This window comes from Tiliqua scincoides, chromosome 4 (assembly GCF_035046505.1).
Source record: "Tiliqua scincoides isolate rTilSci1 chromosome 4, rTilSci1.hap2, whole genome shotgun sequence".
NCBI classification, from domain to species: domain Eukaryota; kingdom Metazoa; phylum Chordata; class Lepidosauria; order Squamata; family Scincidae; genus Tiliqua; species Tiliqua scincoides.
This window is the reverse complement of record NC_089824.1, coordinates 152,432,662-152,455,381: the sequence shown is the minus strand read 5'-3', so window position 1 is coordinate 152,455,381 and position 22,720 is coordinate 152,432,662. Positions and strand designations below refer to the sequence as shown.

The window sequence follows — 22,720 nt, the reverse complement described above, 5'->3', positions numbered from 1 at the left end:
TGCCCTTAACCTCCCTCCAGCCTGCTGTAGACAGAGGCTCACTGATCCGCTTCCTCACTTGCTAAAAGTGAACAAGAAGTGGATTGTCTGTTTCATTACCTTGTGCCTCCTCACGTGTTTCCCCCCCCCCCAAAATAGGAAGTGCAGGATTTGCTGCTTTATTTTAAAAGCCTGTGTGAGCAAGAAGCAGAATGAATGGAGCGGGTACTGCCACTGCCTGTGCAACTGTTACCCTCCACATCCCTGATCTTGTCTGATCTTGGAAGCTAAGCAGGGTCAGGCCTGGTTAGTACTTGGATGGGAGACTGCCTGGGAATACTGGCTGCTATAGGCTTATACCATAGCCTTTTGAGACTGAAGGTTGCCAACCATTTGTGCCTGAAAAAAACCAGATAGGTAGTGGTGATCTAGTTCCCCATTCATCACTTTGCAGCGCTTGCTCTTTTTAGGAAAAAAAAACACAATGAAAGGCAGTGGTGTAGCTTTTTCATTTGACACCCGGGGCCCATAAATTTTTGACAATCCTCCCTCCAGTATATGACAAAATTATTTTCAGTAACAGTAATGACATTAAATGAATGATAATAATGACTAGAATATAAATGCAGTGAACATTTCCCCATAAGTAAAGGATGAAAGTCAGTGCTGTCCCCTGCATGTCGTAGTCAGTGACATACAGCCCCTGCATCTGGGGGTTCAATGTAACCAACATGGTTAATAATCACGGATAGAACTATAATCCACGATTGATATTTAGAATCCACTTTAAAAGTCATCTAAGCCAGTGATCAATAACACCCATCTTCCCACCCACCCCCCACATTAACTTACAACCCCTTCTTCCTATTCAACAAACTGTAGGAGGTCTGTGTGACCTGAAAGACTTTACATAAAAGCAAAATCCATGAGAACGTTATTCTGCTATTATAAATTTTTCCTAGACATTCATAGAGTTACTCAACCCCCCCTTCTCTGATTCCCAGTCCTCATTCTCACCAGAATTCAAATCACATGGAATATGGCCCTCATTGAGTGAAACAAGGCCTCTGCTCTGTGATTTCTTGTCCTGCCAAGCGGTTTGCCTGGTGTGTGACCTGTGATGCTCTGGAGATCAAAGGGCATCGTGACGTCCAGTTTGGGAACCTTTGCATACCAAATAATGCTGTTAGTGGTAGATACAGAGTCTAACTTGACAGCTGTATTTCTGCACTTGGCTATGGTTTCTTTAAGACAGCTGAATGACATAATTCTGAGTGCAGTACTCTGGGAGACTCCCTGAGTCATTAGAACAATATTCAAGGATGTATAGAAGGGCAGCCTTATGACAAACACCTTGTGTGCAGGTTGTAAGTAAGTTACCAAAAGGCAAACTCTCTCAAAAGAATCTACTCCAAACAAATGAATCCTCTTTATTTATTTACTTATACATACATACATACCTCACATTCCACCCCGCTTAAGGGTCCTCAAGAAAGTTTACAACAACAACAATAATAATAAAGCACTTCAAGCTAAAGAAAAAACAGAGGCAACACAGTTGTTTGTTTCCAAAACAAACTCCTGCAAGCCCTTCTGCAGCATTTTTATCCCTGCCTGCACATGTCACCACTGGCTTAAGAGGTTGAACATGGCAGTATGTTGGCAACCTTCAGTCTCGAAAGACTATGGTATCGCGCTTTGAATGGTGGACATGGAGGTTCAATGGAGGTTGAACATGGCAGCAGGTACCATATCCATGAGGTAGCTGCACAACATCTGCAGCTCCTAAGAATTAAAATTTAATTTCCAAAGCTGCTGTTTGTAGCAAAGTTCTTTCTTAGACTTCCTATAAATGTAAAAGGATTAATGTTACATTGCTTTTCAGGGTGTGTCTATTTTAATACAGGTTGCCTTCTCCCTCCCACCCCCAGCACTTCCAAGGATCCACACGAATGTATATAATTTCAGTGGGGCATCCACGCTTCACATACTCTAAGTGCACATGTCATCTTCATCAGACTGAGCTCAGGGGAAACTGGTTCTCCATCTGACACGAGAAGCCATATTTGCACAGCACTAATTGGCCAGTTTCTCTTTTGGGCATGAAGATGGTGTCACCAATACGCAATGTCACTTTCAGTGCTGATTTGGCAGGTTCTTGTGGCAAAGAGACCTCTCCCCACCCAGGTTTTTATACCCAACTTCTTGCCAGTATTGCACAAGCAAATCTAGGGCAAAATGCAAGCTGTACTGCCAAACAAACATCTGATGAAACAACCATGACACAAGCCGCTTTGTCCTTTGGAATCCTATGCATGTCTATACAGAATCTCATTGCTGGCAATTAAGCTTGCTCCCAGGAAAATGTGTTTAAGATTGTAGCCTTAATTGCTTTATAAAAATACAGAGGAATTAATTAGTGGCACATCAGACATTTACTCTTCCCCATTAAAATATAAAAGATCTGTTTTTCCATGAAAACAAAAACAAAATTTGATGTTGACCTCTCTTTTAGGTTAAACCTTTGAAGAGCACTTGATTTACTGAATATAAAACTGATTTTATAAACTCTTTTAGAGTCCTCAGTGCAGTCTACAAAAAGAAATGAGACAGTTTGCTGTCCCAACGAGCTCACAGTCTGTAAGAGACACAAAAAAACAAAAGGCTGGGGAGGGATATAGAAGCAGGATAAACAGGACAAGGCAAAGCATCCATTTAATTATAGTAAGTAGTATGTTGCCCTTCAGAAAACAAGGCTTCTGGAGTACAACAGGAAAACAGTGCAGCAGAAAAAGGTGGAGGTGAGGTGCAGGTGGCTATGCCTTGCTTGTTCCTCTCCTTTTCCTCTCTCCATCTCTCTATGGCCACTGTTTGGGGGGGATGACGACACAGTCTACACTTAAAGAGGTCCCAGGGGGTGGAAGCTTCTAGTGCTAGAAGGGGCCAGCAGCGGTTCTGCGAATAAGCAGCTGCTCAGAGCAGGGCCAAGTGGCTTCTTGTCACAAAAAAACAGGCGCCGGCAGCAGCTTTGCAATGTGCTTGAGCCTCCAGAGGAGGAAGGTGTGGCAGGCGCACTGTGAAACAGCCACATCTGCCTGCTTCTGGCCTGCTCGCCCCCACTGCCTCGTTCTTCTGATGTGCAGACTTTCCATTCTCCTCCACCTCCTCACAGGCAGGTGACTGATGGTCCTCATCCTAGTCAGCCTGCCTCTCGCAATTTACCACAGACCACTCAGACTAATGTCCACTGTTGAATTATTTTGTCTCTTGGTAATTGGATGCATGAACAAGGCTGTTACGGTTTGAGTTCTGAGAAATAAGAACTGCATGAGTAGTGCACATGTGCTGCCTACTCGTTATGGTTCTCATTACTGTGGTAGATCTGCCAGGAATCACAGAATGAAATCACACTGCCACTCCAGTGGAATCTACTTATTCTATTGCTTTTCTTTCTTTTTTTTAAAAATGAGAATCCCAATCGGATCCTGCTTTGGTTGGGATTATGCATGCAAAAGGTTAGGAACAAGAGTTCTAAAAGGCTAGCTTCCAAGTTTTGTTTTTGCCCCACAGGTCACTTGAACTGCAGGATGAGTATAGAAGAGAGAAGGTGTAACAAACCAGGCCATCCAATCACTGATTTTGATCTCAACATTAGAACGTATCGTCAAATAACCTTAATTCTAGTAAGAGCAACGACAGATGTGTTTCGCTTAACGAGAATGTGCACGTATCTGGTATGGATGGGGGACCAACATAATGCCCACTCTGTAGTCCAAATTTAGCTTCACATTTTGGGGAGCCTGGAAAGTGAACTTCTGCAGTAAGGCAGTGAAGAAAAGGAAAAGCTCCATCTTAGCCAGTTGCTCTCCAGGACAAGAGCGTTTTCCTGGAAAAAAGGGGGGGGAATAGCCATGTTAGCAAATGTTTTCGATGCAGTTAACTCTGGTTTAACGACAAGAGGTCACACAGGAAAAATACTGCTTCATACTCCAATATATACTTCATACATACTTCAAAAATGCATACTTCATGCCCACCAGTGCATCACAACCCAGTTTTTGGTGGTTCGCAAAACTGACGGGGTAATAGACCAGTCTATGTGCATCAAAGGTTAAACAACCTGCTACTGTGGGGTGGGGAACACTACTGCCCAATCACCATTATATGTCAGGATATAAATTTACAAGCCTGAACAGGACAAAATGCACTACAGGTCAACCTGACCAGGTGCCTGTAATTAAGCTGAAAGTGCACAGTCATGCTGAGTCATCAAAAGCTGATACATTGGGTTGCTGTAATGTAAAATCTGATTGGCTAAATGAAATATAAAGGTGGAGGACCAGAAGCTAGCTTCTGGGGCTGTTTTCTTCCTCCTTCTGTCTGCACCATTTTGGACTGAACTGCCAAGAGACTGCTATGGACTTTTTTTTTTGCTGCTGTGTATATATATGTGAATAGACTTGGAAATGGGAGCTACTGTGTCTGCATCTTATTTGAACTACAAGGACCAGTGACATGGAGTGCTGGTATTTTCTTTCTAATCTGCGCATTCTGACATGATAGCCATAGAGGCTTAAGTGGCTGGTGAAGTGAAACATTTTTCAGTGGGTCTTGATGCTAAGCATTTTGAGAACCACTGCTCCACAGCATCCAAAAAACCACTAAGGAACCTTGCTAGAAGAAGAGGTGACTACTCTGAGTGACTGTCATCCTATGAAAACTTCCCTGAGAATAAGCCCCACTGAACACAACAGGACCTGCTGCTGAGTAGACACGCATATGACTGTGCTGTTGGATTTCACTCATGACATTCTTCCCAAATAGGTGTGTAGTGGTGGCAATAAAAGATCACATTTAAAATTGCACAATGGAGTATTTTGCCACATCTATGTATGTTTGGAAACCACAGGACAAGGAATAAATATACTGTTATGTCAAGGCTGCTTCTTTCCATACATTTCTCCTTGAGTACTGACAATCAAATACAAAACAAAAATCTGGCAGAAGTGTAAAATGATTGCTTTTCTTAGAAAAATACATGTAAGTAATGCTTGGGAAAGAATAGCTCCTCACGTATCTTGCCAAAAAAGGGAGCAATTTAAATGCTTAGTTATTTGATTTTTCTCTGTAAACCGCTTTGTGAACTTTTAGTTGAAAAGCGGTATATAAATACTGTTAATAATAATAATAATGCTGATTGAAACAGACAGGAGATGTGTATTGAGTCAAGTAGCAGAGGAACTGAAAAAAGATGTAACATGTTGAACTCATTGAGGATGGGGCTCTACTGGATGTAGGGGCACCAAACATTGAGGGTGTTTCAGAATGTTGACATATATTCCTTGCCTCCCTTCTAATTCCCAAACATTTGGAGATGTAACATTTAGATACACAGATACACAGATATCCAGTTAGTTTCAAACCAATATTAATTTGGCACGTAATGCATACAACTGAATGAAGGCAGGTTCCCACAGAGCGAATTGTGTACCAGGTAACACATAAAGCACCTGTTGCTCAGGCTGAACTGCAGTGCAAGGAAAAAACCTCTATAGTAGCTGCTTCACGAGTAACCAACATTGCAGACATACTGGAAACCAGGGAAGAGACTCTCTCCACAGCCTGTGCCTGACTCAGCATCAGGGAGGGGCCAAATCCCACACGGTTTGACTTGAGTCACAAATCTCCGCCCCCAATGACTTGAGTCAAAAACAAGTCCTAATGGGGACATTTTCTGAATCGCCCAGATAGTTTTCACAACTCAAAAGGACTCGAATCACAAGTCTTTCAATACATGTATCAGGTGCGGGGGGGGGGGGAAGAGTTTCTGCTGTCTCTTTCTGTGTGCGCTCTCTCTTTAAACACTTCCCTGGTTCTCCATCCCATCTGTAAACAGGGCAGAAGGGGTTGGGGCAGACCGTGTGAGAGGGGGACAGACGTAGCAAGAGGGAGGACATCACACGCAGCAGCTGCAAAGCTTACCAGGACGATCCAATCCTTTGCAGCTGTACTCAGAAATAGTCTCATTTGCACCGCTTATTCAGTGGAGCTTTCTTTCCTCCACCCCCAGGTAACAACAGAGCTCTCGGGAGCCATGCAATTGGAAAATGTGATCTCTACGAACATCCCCCTCCCCCCTGCTTCCCCACCTCCTTTTTCTCTGGGCTTCTCCAGTCTATTCCAAGGCAAGAATCCCTTTGGGCTCCCTCTCCTGCCCTCTCACCCCCCCCCCCAAAAAAAAGAATCAGACTGCCCACCCTTCTTTCAATGACCATTGATTCCTTCAGAGATGGGCAAGAGAGCCTGCTCCTGCCTCCCCACTCCTGCTCAGATGCAAAAGCAAACATTAATTCTTCTCTGCTTCCTGACTGGAACTTCCCTGCTGCTCGCCTGGTCTGAATGATGGTCACACAAGGTTCTTCATGCCATAGAAAAAGCAAGCATGTCACCCAGACGCAGACTCAAGTCTGCATGCGTGCGACTGAATGCTGAGTCAGGGGCCATTGACCCAAGTGTTTTGCTGAGTCCTCGAGTGTACATGAGTCAGCAAAAAACGCTGATTTTTGCAACTCAGACTCAACACAACAGACTCAAGTTCCCAATCCTGCTAAGCATTTGTAGTCAATCCACTAACTGTTACCTGCAGAGAAGGGCATGAATGCTTCCTTCTTCTTGAATTGACCATTTTCCAGGAAATGGCTAGGGTTAAAGACATCAGGGGTTTCCCACTCTTCCTTATCAAGAAATATGGATGACAAGTTGGCAAGCACAATGGTTCCCTGCCAAAGAAGAAGAAGCAGAGAAGTATATAAACATATCAGAGAACCCCTAGTAAACTGAAAAACTACAATACAGTATAGGCATCACCCATATCTGCAGTTTTCACTTATCTATGGTTCTTAAATCCCGCCAGTTGCACTCATGACTCACCTCTTTTCATTTGCAAATGCTTTACCAAACACAGCCTTTTCTTCAGATCCAGAAGGATGCAGGGAGCACTTGGACTAGCTGATGCTAAAGCAATGCTACAAGAGTGAAACAGTGGGAGGGAACTCTGCTTCAAGTTGGCGTTTTCACTGTTGCCTCCTGTAGCGTTCCTCTAGTACAGTGGTTCTCACACATTTAGCACTGGGACCCACTTTTTAGAATGAGAATCTGTCAGGACCCACCGGAAGTGATGTCATGACCAAAAGTGACATCATCAAGCAGGAAATTTTTTAACAATCCTAGGCTGTAATCCTACCCACACATACCCAGGAGAAAGTCCCATTGACTATCATTGTTAAAAGAATATACACAGTAGCCTGTTAAAAGTGCAGGTCTGTAACATTTCCCCAAATGCAGTTGCATAGCATGGTAACATCAAGTCTAATATATTAAAAATAAAATATTGAAGTGAATGGGGACCCACCTGACATTGGCTTGTGGCCCACCTAGTGGGTCCTGACCCACAGTTTGAGAAACACTGCTCTAGCAGCTAGCTAGTCTGCATTTTGCAAGGCTTTGGAAATGAAGGGAGGCGAGTTGCGAGTGTGTTGATGGGAATTTCAGTAGGGTTCACTACTATCCACAGTTTCTATTATTCACAGTGGCAGCAGAAGCTTATCGTCTGCAGATCCCAGGGGATGCCTGTATTAACCATTAAAGCCCAACTATATCCACTGACTTAGAGAGAAGATACGTTTTGGCTGGGGCCAGTTTCTTCAGTTAGTATTATGCAATGCCTCTACTTTATAAAGACATAGTTTCCTAAATGGTTTTTAAACATTTCCAAAATGTGACACCAGCTAAATTTAGGTTTGAGAAACACCAGATACTGGAGATGGAAGCCACCAGCAAGTTTCAGACCTAGCTATTGGTTCAAATTGAGACTGAAGCTGGAAATAAATTTCAGAGAGGTTATAAGTGAGCAAAAGACCAGTCTGTCTACCCCCCACTAGATTCTTACTTTGGGTATATGAAACCCAGCCAGTTCAGTGTCATTGGTGGTCATCCGCGGAGCACCGATAGGTATAACGTTGCTTATTCTTTGAATTTCATGAACAACCGCATTGGTATAAGGCATGCTGTCCCTGTCCTCCATTCTTGGCTGGCGGGACTGGCCAATCTCAGAGTCTATTTCACTGTGAACTCTTGCTACAAAGAAAGTAACAATACAAGAAAAACAAAAATTTGAATAGTGTGATATTAGAAAAGGTGGGACTGTTTAAAGAACAATGAATGTACAATTTGCACCACTGTAAATAAACCTGCTCATTTTTCATTTCCCCAAGGGAGAGCCTCTTCCATACAAGAAGAAACATTCATTAGTAAGAACAAACCTTTACATTATGTGTGCATCTTCTAAATCTGCTGATGCATCATGCTTCATATTCCTTAATGTAGTATATTGGGAGTTAGGCATGCATAACAAAGGGAAACAAATCTGTTCAACAAAGCACATGATCTATGAAGATGCGCTGTTGTTAAAGAGAAATGTTGAATGTGATAAAATTATGCAGTTATTACTAAAGAATATATGGAAAATATTGTAATATATATTATTCTATATTCCAATATAGAATGTTAGACTATAATATAACTATTTCTATAACTATAGACAGTTATATTATATATATTATTATTGAGATTGGAGGTGTGAGAGAAAGTTAAATTTTTCAGTTAGGTGAAGACTCTTAAGACTGGACTGCATTTGTTTCAGGGATTTCTTATTTCAGTGGTTCTTTAGCACCTGGACCCACTTTTTAGAATGAGAATCTGTCAGGACCCACCAGATTTTTTATTTTTATTTAGTGTATGGCATACAATACATTGACTTATATAACAGTTAAACTAGATCCAATATCAATGTCCAGTTCATCCAGCCGTTCAAGTACAGAGTTACCTTCATTGAAAAAGTCAGACCATGGGCCAGTATATGCCCTCAGTTTGCAGCCAGACACAATAAGGTATATGGTTTGGCAGGAAAACCTGCAATCACACTGTGGGGTAGATACTAGCCCCCATTTAAACATTGAGTTCTGGCAAACACTATGTAAGGTATGGATCCTAGTTTGTTATTATTATCCAGTTCAAAGTTTTCCAGTGCTGGCGAGGTAAGTTGAAACCTGGCACCTTAAGGGCACAATCCTAACCCCTTATGTCAGTGCTTTCCAGCACTGACAGAAGGGCAATGCAGCTCTGAGGTAAGGGAACAAACATTCCCTTACTCTGAGGAGGTCTCAGTGAGTGACACCCAACTGCAGGATGCAGCAAACGTCCCATTGGCACCGCTATGGCAGTGCTGGAAAGCACTAACATAAGGGGTTAGGATTGCTCCCTTAGTGTAGGATTGTTTATATATCTACCTGTTTCTGGGTGTTCAACTGCCTGTTTAACTTTCCATCGGGCGATGATGTTGAAATTATTGTGCAGATGTTGTGTGAGTGCCAGAGAAGGCTTCCTGGATTTAAGCCTACCAACTGAGAGATGAGGAAGATTGGCATGCACTGGTAAAAGTGAGTTTTTGGTGATTTTTCTATATCCTTTCACTAAAGCCTCTAGTCTCTGTAGGGCTGGTGGTGCTATGTGGCTCAAAACGGGGAGCCAACAGACAGGAGCGGGTCTTATACAGCCGCTTATGATCCTCATGGTTTCATTTAATCTGGCATCGATCTTGCTAGTATGGCAGCTGTTAAGCCACACTGGAGCGCAGTATTCTGCTACGGAGTAGATCAATCCTAATGCCGATGTTCTGAGAGTGGTGGCTGAAGCTCCCCATCTTGTTCCTATTAATTTCTGGAGTACGTTGTTCCTGGTATTGATTTTTGTGGCCGTGTTCTCGAGGTGTGACTTAAAAAAAGAGAGTTCGGTCCAAAGTTACTCCAAGATATTTTGGATGGGGATTGTAAGGAAGTAGGTTGTTATTTAGATAGACCTTCAGGGTTGCATTAAGTGATGCATTAAGGACCCACCAGAGATGATGCAATGACTGGAAGTGACAGAATCAACCAAGCAGGAAAATTTTAACAATCCTAGGCTGCAATCCGTCCCACACTTACCCAGAAGTAAGTCCCATTTACTATCATTGTTAAAAGCAACTTCATAGTAGCCTGTTAAAAGTACAGATCTGTGACATTTCCCCAAATGCAGTCACATACATTGGTAGCATCAAATCTAATATATTAAAAATAAAATATTGAAATGAATGGCGACCCACCTGAAATTGGCTTGTGACACACCAAGTGGGTCCTGACCCACAGTTTGAGAAACACTGTCTTATTTTATTAAAAATAGCTGTTTTGTCACATGCCTCTCAACACTCCTGACGTCTGTCAGCAGCTAAGGGTGGAAAGCATGTGCCCCGAACAAAGGGGTTCCAAACTTCTTATAACTCATTCACACCCATTCTTGCATACGTAAGAGAACAGAGAAATATTTGCTGCCAAACAAGGTCAAGTTTTACATTTAATCCAATCAAAAATCAAGACAATAGTCTGAGTTCCTGAGTAAGGAGGGCTAAACATACATACTCAATAGGTCAATCAATGCATATTGATCCCCTTTTCCTTGGAATTCACTGCCACATTCCTGAGGAAGGGCTGTTTCCTTGAGTGGCATACATGCTTAGCTCTGGGAACTCTTACTTCTTTTGCTCAGGGTTTCCAATCAAGTGTGAGAGAGTGTGATTCTTCTGTTTCCAAGGTGGGTGCTTTAACATCAGTTCTGCTGAACTACTAGCTTATAAGAAAGTAGAGTTCATAACATATAAGGTAACTTAATAACTAACTAAATAAGGGCACAATCCTAACCCACTTTCCAGCGCCGACATAAGGGCAATGCAGCCCCAAGGTAAGGGAACAAACATTCCCTTACTTTGAGGAAGCCTCCATGACCACCCACCCCCACCCCCCCACTGCAGGATGCAGCACATACCGCAATGACACAGCTATGCCTGTGCTGGAAAGTGGGTTTGGATTCGGGACTAAAATGATTAAAAAATGAGTATGACAGAAATGGACTCTGCATTTCTTTAACAGAAGCAAAGAGTCACTCTAATGAGCCAACATTACAGCATTGAATTGGGGAGTAGACATGAATGAAAGACTGAGAAACAACTGTTCCAATTCCACCTTGAATTTCTGGATGAAGTGCCATGTGTAGTAAAGCCCAGCGCAGGGTTGTAGTAGATGTTTCTGTTCCAGCAAAAAGCAGATCGAGTGTTGACATTAAGAGGTTTTGTTCATGGAAACTGGAAGCAGCACCGTCCTTTAAAATAAAACACACAAATGTGCCCGTGGGTTAAACTGTCACAAAACATCATCTCAACATCAGGTGATCATGGTGAGATCTAAGACCTCCGCAATCTGTCTAATTCAAGGACACTTCAAATGGATTAAGTCAGTGGTTCTCAAACCTTTTAGCTTGGGACCCACTTTTTAGAATGACAATCTGTCATGACTCACTGGAAGTGATGCCATGACCAGAAGTGACATCATCAAGCAAATTAAAATAAATAAATTTATTTTGTCCTTATTTGCACATTTCATTTTTTTTTAAATGAGACTTTTACCAAACCTTTAATATTTTAACCCTGAGTCTGCCTGGTCCCTGGTACAGAGGATTGTCATGTCTCCTTGTTCTGCAGGTGCTACTGGTAGAGGCCCTCAGTTTGGCTGTACTTGTCGTAAGAGGGGACTAAACAGCCACCGGGTAGATGGGACTTGTCAGCCTGGGAAGGCAGCTCATCTGAGAGAAGGAAAACTCTGATCCCAAACCTCCACTGCCTTGTGGCTACATCCAGTTATGGGAAAGGCTTCAGGAGTCAACCTCGAGGCAAAATCCGGAGCCGGAGTCCCTGAGGCAGTTCATGGCTGAACACAGTCACGTTCTGGCAACTCCTGCGAAGCCGCTGGAACCAACCGTATTGGCCTCTGCCTTTCCAATGGACCATTTCAGCGACGTGGAGAGGGGGGATTTGCTGCATGGGTAACTATCCTCCATACCTACTTTACCCAGGCTTCGCACTCTGGAGAGGACACTCTGTTCCAGAACCACCATTCAGAGCGTGACACCATAGTCTTTCGAGACTGAAGGATGCCAACAACTGGTAGAGTGATTTTGATAGGAACTCCAGTGATAGTGATTTTAATAGGAAATCACTATTTCATTTTCCAGAGGAGAGGGTTTTCCAGAGGAGAGAGTTTTTGCTCAGGGAACCCTTCTGGCTAGCTTGATCTCCTGGACTGGTGGCATGGATTCATTCTATCAAGATTTTCTCCTAATCAGCTGCATGTCTATGCTGAAGAGAGAGAAGGGGAGCAGGGAGCAAGTGTGCTAACTACTGGGAAATACTGTCTGGATTAGCCTGCAGCTGTTGACAACCCCCTCTCGTTCCTGTTGAAGGAACTGAACCCCATGATGTATTTTGTGATCCTGTGATGCTCATTTTATCTATTTCTATCCAACTATGCTGTATTTTAAGCTATCTGTTCTAGAAAAATTGTAGGTCTATTTTTAGATATTCTCTGGGAAATCCACAAACTCATTGATCAGTGAGGTGAGTATTGCTACTCAAAGGCAATAGGGCCCTCAGGGATAAAAGCAGCACCTGCAGGAAGGAAACGGGTGTGGATAGTAGAAGGAGAAAAGCTTGAGGGAGGAAGGGAGACTGAATTGATGGACTGCTGATGAACTAACTGACTAAAGGAATGGATGAATGGACTTTGGAGACTGCTGGAGACACTGGAGATTGATGTATGGCTGCCATGCCCAAGACCTACTAAGGACCAATGTGCTGCTGTCGTGGAGCGAGGAGCTGCTGGCAGGAGACGGGAGGAACGAGGGCCTCTGCAGGTTGAACAGGCAAGCTACCCTGGTGGTGGGGTCTGGCAGTCCAGCAGTGCAAAACTAAAGCCATTGGTGGGGAACAAAAGGAAGCTAATTAGCTTAATTCTTTAAGCAAAGCTTGGACTGGGGATCTGGCAAAACACATTCATCCTTTGCACTCCCCTACATGAGGCCTTCTTTCCAAAACCAGAGGAGGGTGCCTTGTTTTCCTTCTGTTTTCAGAATGGAACCTGTACACATTTACACACTGAATTCAATCAGAGTCAATAGTAAAAATAAGGAGATAAGCCACTGAAGGCTTAAACAAGTTAGTTGACCAGCTAGAATTTCTCACATCTTAAGCAACAAGTTTGTTTTAATTTGCCCATTACCTTGGCCATTTCATTGAAATAAGCATCAATGAAATCTCTGGTTTCAGATGGATTCCAATCTTTTTTGTGCTTTTCAATCATTTCTTTCACAAAGCTTTTCAATTGATCCCAATTTTTAAAGATAGTCTGATGAGGTCCTGGTAGGTACTTCATTATGGTTGGACACATATCATATAGCTGAGGAAACAAAAACCCAGATAATTATTTTGTTCAGAGGGGAAACCATTAGAACTTCTTGAGAACCTCACTGAAGAGGTGAAGTGTCCTTAGCCAGTGAAGTATTGATTTGCTGAATTCTCCAGCCCACTCCCACTATGTGAGGGATTTCTTTAGCCTCTCCCTGGTACCTTCAAGGCAACACTTGAACTTCATTTGAAGTAGTAACAATATAATCAAACCAAGTGGGTTATTTTGAAATAAAGCCATCAATTTAAGAAAGGAGACTCTTAAACTATGGCTTCTCCTTACACCATACTGCTATTCAGGCAGAAGTTTTCTATTTGGTTCTCAACAGGTCACGTCCCGTTTGCATGAAGGTTTCCATGGACCTCTCTCTCCTCTCTCAACTACCCCCTTCCCAACTGTCAAATTCTAACCAACTCCTTTACTCACAAGAAATTCTACCCCTCATCACTTTCTCTAAAATTACATCACCTCCCCAACACCACTAATCCTAAAGGAGTTCTATGTCATACCTGATAAGAGTGCTGGGCTCCCAAGTTCTTCTGGCACTCCAAGTTCTCAATTTCTCAGAGCTTGACTTTTTAAACTTCCAAGTCAATATTATTATAGAGAATATATTTAGCAAGGTTTAAAAATGAATCTAAATCAACATACTGCTCCATTTCACCATAACATCACACTGCTGTCAAAGGGAAAGAAGCCAGCAGAAATAAAATATATCTTTTAGACAGCGTGTTACAAAATATAAGCAGATATGGTACACACTCTCAGAGAACTACTCACCGCAGAGATGTCACTGAAAATAGCACCTCTGCAATGACTTCTCAGCTCTAATGTAGAAGCTATAGATCTGTGTTTCTCAACTGGTGGTACTGGTATCACCGGAGGTACTTGAGCTGGTGTTCGGTGGTACTCTCGGGACCCTCAGACCTCCACCACCTGCCAGCAAGACCAGCAATGCAATCTATCAAGCAGTAGAAAGAGGCTCAGCTTAGTAGGCAGAGTTCCAGCATGTGTTTTTTGCATGCTTGGAAAAAGCCCTGCTGACTGTCCTGAATCTTTTTACTGGTATTTGTTGTGTAGCATCTGGCCTCCCAGTCCTGAAGTAACTGGCATTGATGTCATTACAAGTTGCTTCTGGCGGTACTTCCAAAAGGTGGATCATGCAAAGGACAAATGTTGAGAAATGCTGTTGTAGATCGTATCTTGTCCCTGGCATGGGAATGCCACCACAAATCACATGGGCAACCCAATCCTTCCTAAGTTCCCCCACAAGGAAGCTGTACCTGGTTCCAGATGCTTCCCTGAAGGACTAGTGACTCATCCATTATCTGCAGTAACTTCTGGAACCGATGGTCTCAGTAATCAAAGCGGTCTCCAAATACAATGGAACAGATGATATTTGACGCAGCATTTTTTATCTGAAAATGAGGGTCAAATGGCTGCCCTGGAAGAAGAAAAGAAGCATTAGAGAAGCAATGAGATTGCTTATGGCTTCCCTGTAACAAAAACAGAGCATGAGGACAGTGTGGGGAGAAGAACTTTGATAAGAATAAAATATTTATTCATTATTTAAATCAAGTTCAGTAACTTAAAGAAGAGTAGCATGAGATGTACGGAGACCATGAAAAATAAACACGGTATATTGGTATTTTGAAGCAGGCTTCACTCTCCATTATAGGTTCGGCAGGGATTACCCCAGAATGACAAAAGTGGAATCCTACAGATGGACACCTTGTATATCCACTGAGGAAGTCTTACTGCCAGAGTGACACCTGCTAATGAGAACTGCGTAGCTATAGGTATCGAGCATATCCGCTATAAGCATCAATCAATATACAGTATTGCCAAGCACAAGTAGGAGAAAGATCTGTCTTGCATGGATGACATTTGAAATGGGCAAGGACTGTCCTCGTCAAAGACGGAATTAAAAGAACGCACCCACATCTAAAATGATGGTCCTGCAAATCTAAGTAGAGTTCCATTCTAGCATTGGCTTAAATGTCAGCAGAACCTCTACAAGCCACAGTAAAAAAGATCCTGTGGAGCTTTCTACTGATGTTTTCTGTATTATGGTTTGGAAACAGATCAGAAGTTACACTTTGGGGGGTGGAGCCAACACTCAGCGAAGTAGCAGTGAACCTCGGAGAGCTCCCCGGGGGGACTGCTAAATAGATGTGTTTTTCATGTGCCTAAACAACTAAGGCACGCTTCGTTGCCAAGAAGATGGTACGAAGAGCTGAAAGCTTGAACGGGGGAGTCTTTTGAAACAGGCAATTTCAAAGATTTCTCCCCATTTGCTCTGTGCTGAATCACATCGTATCCCGGTCGCCATCCTGGAGACGATCCGGAAAGCTGAGAACTCACCCTCCCACAGCCTAGATACAACAACATGACAGCGAAAAAAGCTTTAAAACTGTAAGTAACCTTGGCTCATTAAAAGGCATTAACAAGACTTTAACAAGAACTGCAATCAAGAGGTTGGAAGGAGGAAAAGATAACTTTAAGATTATTTACGTTGGCCGGTAGCCACCGAGAGGGGAAGTGAGTGAATCTGGATTTAAAGAAACCCCTGCTGGAGTAAACACAAGATTATTTTACTTAATGGTATGCATGGAAAAGAAATGACTAATTAATACTCAACGGCTGAAAAGATTTGCACTTTCGTTTTCCTAGTAAGAGGCCTGGAATCAGGCCTGGTCATTTAAAGGCATACTAACCTAATTTGACTGTGTTATTGACCTGGATTATTGATATACCCTTTTTGGAAGAAGGGATCCAAGTTAAAGCTTTGGATGACTCTTTAATGGTTTGACTGATTTGACATTGATTGGATGTGGAATATTGACATACTTTTTGGATACAAAAATTGGAAAGTAGCCCTACAAGAAGTGGCTGGATTTGATATTGACAAAAATGGCATTTAAAAATTTAAAGGATGTTAGTAAAAGCCAGACCTTATTAATGGATTTTTTGATGGATTTTAGAAGAGAAATGGAACAACAGGTCAGAAAATTATCTGAACAAATGAAGCAAACAAACTTCTCCCTGATAAGCATGCAGGAACAGATCACAAACAATAGACAAGAAAAAAGAATGGATCAAATGTTGGGTGAAATTAAAGAAGTGGAGTATTTTGAAATGAGACAGGAGATGGAAGAAGCAACCATCACTATAACAATGAAGAATGTTAAGGAAGAAAAAAGAGGAAACGTTCAGGGAGTAAGCTGTCTCAAGAAGAGGAAAAATTTATGGATTGAATCCAAAAACAACAGAATGAAGAAAAATAAAGAAAAAGAGAGAGGGGCCAAGAAATTTAAGAGATTTAAGAAGAAAAAGAAGAAATGGAAGTAGCAGTGGGAGGAGTAAGAAGGAACACCGATAAGACAGAGAACAAAGCAAGCCCTAAGACAGAAAGTTAAAATGGCTGAACAAGTAGAACTTTTTTCTTTTCTTTTTAATCATATTAAATCAAAGTAGATGTAAATGAAAATTTGAAATATAAATATTGCAAAAATTAAGTGGTATTAAGATAAATAAGGGTTATTTTTTAAAAGAGAAGTTATATAAAATAATCTACAGATGGTATTTTATTCTAGAGGAAATAGTAAAAGTGTAGCCTGGATCATCAAACAAATGTTGGATGAGTAAAGAATTGAGGAAATTTTTTATTATGTGTGGTGGAATGGCAAAAAAATAAAGAAATTCTGGAAAATGATATATAACATGTTATAAGAGATATTGAAACCTGTATTACCATTTCAATTGGAGACATTCCTCTTAAATGCAACATTAGAAACTAAGAATCAGATAAGAAAAACCTTATTTTAAATATTAGTTTAGTGGCAAGAAGACTGTATAAGTAAAAGTTTGAAGCCTTTTTATGATTGGATAATTTTAGAGAAAAAATATTGATTGTTTAGTTGAACTATTAATTAGTAGTTTAATAAATATGATAATTTTTGTGTTAATGAATAATTTAGTTTGGACCAATGTTGTAATCGATGGCCAATACCCTCATGTGTAACCCGTGTAGTCCCAGCCCTAAGTTTATCCAATGTTCCTTACCTGTACCCGTAATAAATAAATAAACTATTGCAAAACAAACAAACAAACAAACAAAAACAGAAGTTACACTTGGACCCTAGAGTATTATAGAACTTTATACCACAGCCAATATAACTGTGTGCTTTGTTCATTTGAAACAGCAGTGTATAGTATACAACACAAGCCATTGGCCACTGGCTCTACTTCTTACCTTTCTCATCTTTAATTGCATCTGCCAGGTATCTGCTCTCACCCTGTATTTGTTCTTCCAAACTTTTCTTCCCCAAACCAAAGTTTCTTAAAGTAGTTAAAACAAATCGTCTTTGCTGTTTCCAAGTAAGTCCATTAGAAGAAAGCAGTCCTGTATGGAATGAGTTAACATTAACATCCCATTGTAACTGGAAGCAATTTAGGCTGTTCTATTTGGGTACTTCTGGAAATCTAAAAAATAGTAGTTTTGGCCTAATAGAAAAAAATCCAAAACTATGGAATGGTACCAGTGGCGGGAGGGGGGTGAATCACAGCCAGCGTGCTACTACCCCCCCACCAACTGAGCTCTGTAGCATCCAGATTACTGTGGGGTGGTGAGAAAGCAACCATGATATCAGGCAGAAACCACCTGGCTAGGTATACAAGGATGCTGAGGGTCCCCATCTGTCTCAGCTAGAAGGGAAAAGGACAGAGACTTACAAGCTACTCTTCCTCCTCCCGCCCCAGTACTGACAAGGTACCATAGCATGACTTCTGTGGTCAGAACTGGATTTAGATGGAATCAGTATTCTTCCCACACAAATGAAACAGATTTATAAATGTGTTAAAAGGAAAATGGAAAAGAGTCATAGCAGCAAAAATTAGAATACAGTTTGGAAGAACTACCAAGTAGACAGAAAACAACAAGGACTAAACTCCTAGCTAACCATCAGCTAACCTCAGGGAGCGTAGTTCCAAGGCTCTCACAGAGTCCTGGTTCACTGTCCCTCAGCAAGGTCATCAGCCAGGCTAAGCCCAGCAAAAGGCAGACAACAAACTTTTCGCAAGAGGGACATTTTATGCCTTAAGCCAGGGGTGCTCACACTTTTTTGGCTCGAGAGCTACTTTGAAACCCAGCAAGGCCTGGAGATCTCCCAGAGTTTTTTTTACAATGTTCGCACCATCATAACATATAACATTTATGTGTACAATGTATGTTGGTGTACCTTGCATAACCGCATGAGCCAATATTGCACAACACAACATAATTAACTATAAACATTTTTATAGTTTATAAATAAACAATATTTTATTGTTTTATAACAATATATTTTATTTATTTTAAACTTGTAATTACTTGTAATTACTTTGTAATGCCTGAGCTTGCCCCAACCCCCCCAGGGCACACCTGAGGACTGTTAGTGGCACACTAGGGTGGTCTAGCCAAGCCATCCTTCTTACTCAGGCTTAAGTCACTGCCTTCCCCCCTGCCCCTGCTGCCTCCCTCCCCTCCCCTGCAAGGACTAACTGTGGTTTCCAAACTCCTGGAGAGTTTGGAAACCGCAGCAGTAGCGGGTGGGATGAACTGAGTGAGAGCAGGGGCAGAAGCAGCAAGAGGGAGGAGGGTCATGCAAGGCAGCTGAGAGGTTTACCAGTATGACCCAATTCTTTGCAGCTCTACTCAGAAGTAGTCCCATTGTGGCTGGTCATTCATGCTGGAACCATGCCATGAATCACTCCTCGATGGTTAGGAATCACCTCCCCCCCGCCCCCCACTTCTCCTCTCATTCATCCAGGGGAAAAAACCTACATCCAATGATTATCGGTCTCTTCAGAGATGGATTTGACAGCCCGCTCCCGCCTCCCTCCACCCGCCTCCTGCTCAATACAAAACCAACTTATTAACTGTTCCCTGCCTACTGGCTAGAACTTCCCTGCTCGCCCGGTCTGAATGATGGCTCCCCAGGCCTTTCATACTGCCAAAAAAGTAAGCAAGCACACCCAGACAGACTCAAGTCTGCATGCATGGGGACTCAGTGCTGAGTCAGTGGCCTCAGACTCCAGTCAGTGCTGGAGTCATTGACACACCTGACTTGAGTGTAACGAGTCAGCAAAAAACATGTGTTTTTGTGACTCGGACTCAAGTCATCTGACTCCAGTTCCCATCCCTGGCTTTGAGTATTATTCCATCACTACAAGCAGCTAACTATAGTCGGTTTTACACAATAGCAAGATTGGGTTTGGCATTCAGGGTACATAGAAGCATGAGGCACAGTTAATTCGGATTCAGGGACAAGTATACCTCCATGACATACATTCAGATCAATGTCATTCTTTACATTTGGTTTCCAAGTATAGGAAATGCAAAAACGTTTCCATTTTTGCAATCACTCAGGACAATCCCTTTCTGTGAAATAATCAAACACATTTTCCTTTCAAACTTAGCAGCGTAAGCCAGTGTTTCTCAAACTGTGGGTTGGGACCCACTAGGTGGGTCGTGAACCAATTTCAAGTGGATCCCCATTCATTTCAACATTTTATTTTAATATATTAGATTTGATGCTACCATGGGATGTGACTGCATTTGGGGAAATGTTACAGACCTGTACTTTTAACAAGCAACTCTGTTTATTCTTTCACAATGATAGTCAACGGGACTTACTCCTGGGTAAGTGTAGGAAGGATTGCAGCCTAAGATTATTAAAAATTTTCTTGCCTGATGATGTCACTTCCGGTCATGACATCACTTCTGGTGGGTCCTGACAGATTCTCATACCAAAAAGTGGGTCCCAGTGCTAAATGTGAGAAAACCATTGGTGTAAGCTATTGAACAAAACAAAAGACACTCACCAAATGTCCCTGTTATCTCATCCATGAGAGGAAATTGTGTACGATCTAGGAAGTTTTCACCCTGGTGGACAAGAACTTCTTTCACCAGAGGCAGTCCATTCACAACCACAAACCACTCTCTTCCCAACTGCATGCTGAAGACTTTGCCATATTTTTCTGCAATCTGGTAGGGGGAAGAACGTTAATGAGGTGATTAAATTACATATTTATTAGTTTGTCTGTTGAGCACCTCTAGTATGCCTGTAAGATGGAGGAAGGGAACCTAGGTTGCTAATGTTGGAATACGTGTGCAACTGCACCTACACGACTCTGGGGAGCTGTGTATTGTCCAGAAAACTGAGACCCCTTATCTGCCCTTTATGATGCCTGTAAGCTGTGTGCACCTTCGTGCAACTTCCCTTTTGCCCTCCTACCTCTTGCACCCTGATCAATGACAGAGCACTATGCAGACTCCTGAGCTCTGTCCTTGAATGGTAGGCAGCCATGACTGAAAGGCATCCCCTCACACCCATATAAAAAGAACAGCTATACTATTCTCTGTTCCATAAATAGTAGAAGCCTCTGTTACTTCAAATGATGCAAACAATTGTAGAAACTGTAAGTATTTCTTTGGAAATTTTAACTGCCTCTGCTCCTGTGTATAGCAGCAAACTAGCTGAGTGGCGGAATTTCCCTTAGGAAAAGGGTATTCTGCTGATTGCTCTGCTTCCCAGACCCCATCATCTCATCAAACAAATTATTCTAATGGGCTCAAGCCTTTTAACCCTTTTCACCTCATGGCACATTGGGGAGGCACTAAAATGGTCAAGACACACCAATCTTTATTTGACATTTGACAAGGTACACCACACTGCTGGTGGGGGCCTCACATCCCCCAATGACCCTACTAATAAATAACCCTCTCCCAAATTCCCATGGCACACTTGAAAGCCATTCACGGCACACCAATGTGCCATGGCACAGTGCTTGAAAAATGGCTGGGCTAAAGAAAAACCATAACAACAAACCCGAAGAATGGTGCTGTCTCCTTTCCTGCTCTCAAAAAGTTAATTGTTGATACTTTCAGATATTAGAAAAGTTTCTATTTTTAGAACAATCTGGATGAGCCGGTTTATAGAGAAGTAAGTGGTCTCTCAAATACCCAGGAGCCTCCATTACAGTTAAGAGGTCCCGTGCCTCTGGATACCAAACAATAACCACCAATGGTGGAAGGCTTTAACCTTCATGACTGGTTTGTGTCCCTGGAGGGCTTCCCAAAAGCTTCTGGTGTGGCTATAGATGGAAACAGGATTGTTATGAAGGTGAGGGCCATTATTTAGGAACTATATATTTTTTCCAGGTAACAATGAAGGACTGACTGTGTTCCATCAAATTCCCCTTTCAGTCTTGAGAAGTCATATGCTCACTGTAAGCTAACTGGCTTCCCACATCCATAAGATAGCCAATCCTAGTTATGCACCGCTGAACCCCACCACCCACGCAATGGCAATCAGCAGGTAGCTCGCCTGCGCAGGCTACAGAGTTCTTCCTTTCAACAGTCAGCAGTCTCTCTCACCACACCAGCAACTCCTCAGTTTTCAGTAGTTCCTGGGCAAGGCAAACTTCACTAGTCTCAGTTCTTGAGTGGTGGCAACCATACACACACCCTCTAGCAATGATTCTTTCATGTTTTTCCCCCCAAGGTTGTCTTTACCTCCACTAGGATGCAGCTGTGAACCACACCCACTGCAAGCCAAAGTTCTGGTTTTAACTCTATACTTCCCAGACCTGTCAAAACTAAGGGCTATTGCTGACACCATACACCAGGGGTTTTCAAACTGGTGGGTTACTACAACCCACCAGTTAGTGTAAGGGTCCGCCGTCCCTTTAAGAGGCAGGGGACAGGGCAAGGGCAGCGATGCAATCCCCAGGGGCGTGCTTTTACTTACAGGTGGCTGAAGGATGTTGCAGGAGGTGCGGGGAGGCCTGCGCAGCCCTCTGCAGGGCTCCCCTATGCTTGGAACATTGAAACAAAGTGGGCGCAAAGCACTTCCTCTTTGCATTTGCAACTGCTTGTTCCCCAAGTTGGATTCCGTCAAAGGATGCTACACTAGGTAGGCCTTTGGGATGGAGGTTCCAAGGAGCACATTTTCTATTAATTTCAAATAGCACTTCTAACCTGTGAGCAACATTTCTGGGGTGGGGAGGGAAGGAAAATTTCCAAGCATTCTTTATAGGGCAAGCTCTGATGTTCAGTCCAAAGATGGGGGCACAGTCTGGTCTGTTCAGAGTGTCCCTTTCGACCGCCTTACCTTCAGTGCAGAGAGATGAGGTTTCTTGGGATCCACATGGATCATGGTGCCCAGGACAGGAAGGGACACAGGCCCTGGAGGAAAGTCTTTGGGCCGTCTCCTTTTCAAGCAGTCAGCAACGAGAAGAAATGAAGCCAAGAAGAGCAGAACCTCCGACCAAGGCAGGGACTCCCAGAGTGCAGACAGCAACTGCAGCAGCAT

At 42.6% G+C, this 22,720-nt stretch overlaps 1 pseudogene; it reads right to left on the bottom strand.

The window, feature by feature from the left end:
* Positions 1-3,539: 3,539 nt before the first annotated feature.
* Positions 3,540-22,720, bottom strand: LOC136648485 (cytochrome P450 2J2-like; annotated as a pseudogene).